The sequence below is a fragment of the Merops nubicus genome, unplaced genomic scaffold (genome assembly GCF_000691845.1).
Source record: "Merops nubicus isolate BGI_N331 unplaced genomic scaffold, ASM69184v1 scaffold37889, whole genome shotgun sequence".
NCBI classification, from domain to species: domain Eukaryota; kingdom Metazoa; phylum Chordata; class Aves; order Coraciiformes; family Meropidae; genus Merops; species Merops nubicus.
In genome coordinates this window covers 21,935-23,669 of record NW_008630912.1, presented here as the reverse complement: position 1 = coordinate 23,669, position 1,735 = coordinate 21,935, and positions in this window count along the sequence as shown.

Genomic DNA, 1,735 nt, shown 5'->3' with positions numbered 1-1,735 from the left:
GCCCCGGCCGGGGACGGGGCGGCTCCCGGGGCATAGCGCCGTGTCCACGGCTGCCTGAAAGGAGGCTGGAGCAGGTGGGGGTAGGTCTGGTCCCCACCGCAACAAGCGCTAGGAGAAGAGGAAACGGCCTCCAGCCGCCCCCGGGGTGGTCTGGATTGGGTGTTAGGAAAAATTTCTTCGTGGAAGGCGTTGTAATGCTCTGCTTTCCTCAGTTACAAGGAGGTGAAATAGGGAATTCTCTTCTTTTTGGTTCTGTTCTTAATTCTGTCTTTTCTAATTGTTATTCTCTCTCAGAACTTCAAATATTCTCCATCTGTTCTCTGAGGAATGAATGTAAGACCACACGCTTCTTGTTTCTGAGCCAGTAAAAAGCCAGCCCTTGGAAGGGACCATAACCACCCTTGAAATCATACAAAGGAATACACCCCTTTGCTGAAATCAGGTATGAAATACTGATTTTGCAAATTCTGGTGAAAAGAGAGATTTAAACACCTAACTCATCAGGAGATCATTTTGCTTTGTTCCTTAGTATTAAAAAAAAAAAAAAAAACAAAAACAACTTTACATTGTAGAAGAGTCAAGCAATTTTGCTCTGTTGTAAGACATTGGGGATCCAATATAGCTTTTCTTGCTTGAATCAGTGAAAGTTCAATCACCAGCTAAGTTTGAGAAGAATTACATGAGTGGGAAGGATTTATTCATTTGAGAGAGAGGAATCTGGGAGGCTAGCTTACCTACCAAAGTCCAGCTAGTTGTTTTGTCTCTTGACAGCCATTGGGATGGAAAATACCTAAATACATCATAGTGCTAGAAAAATAAAGATATAGATAGTCTGTTTCAGGTAAATGTCAAATCAAATCAGAATACCACCTCAAGACACACCTCAGTAAAGTGAGTTTCATGTTTAGTATTTCTAACTACAAGCGTATCCTGGCAGATTTTTGTCCAATTATGGTATTAAAACCAGGTAAATACATACGTGTATTTACTTCTTTAGAGGCTGGGTTTCTGCCCTTTATTTACTCTAGGTGTATTGAAACACAAGGGTTTTTTTACATCTCTTGGAAGTCTTTTAATAATAATTTTGCAGCACAACAATCTAAAAGACACAAGTTTTTCTTACCTAAAGAATAAAGAAATGTTCTCTTGCCTTCAGCTCATTCATGCAATACACTGTCATCAATGTCTCCAGTGAAGTGATGACAAATTTCAGAAGGAAAAAATGCAAACCAGATGTTTGATACATTTAGGTCTTTGATCCCTTCCAAACCGCTACTCTGTAAAGGAACACTCTTTATCTGATTATTTGAAATGTCGAGTGTTTTTAAACACTTGTAAGACCACAGTTCTTCAGGGAATGTTCTTACTGTGGTGTCACAGCAGTACCTGGAGAGCCTCCATTGCAGACACCACTGCTGGCATGCTACTGATTTCAACTTACATCCAAGTAAACTAGTTCTTGTAAGGCTGCACAAACTTCAGTTCTCATAAATTCTCCACTTTATTTGAAAGGAATTCCACTTTGTTATCATCAACTCTCAGAAGTACTTCTGTCAACTGAAAAAGTTGCACAAGCAAAAATAATAAGCTTATGGTTACTAACCGAGAATTCTGATAGTTTCTTAAACTCTTTAATATCCTTTGGTAAACTATGACTCAGTTTCTCACGTAGGCCGAGTTTTACCAGATGAGTCAAACCGAACCTCTGCAAACCATGTCCATCACTTCTGCTGGG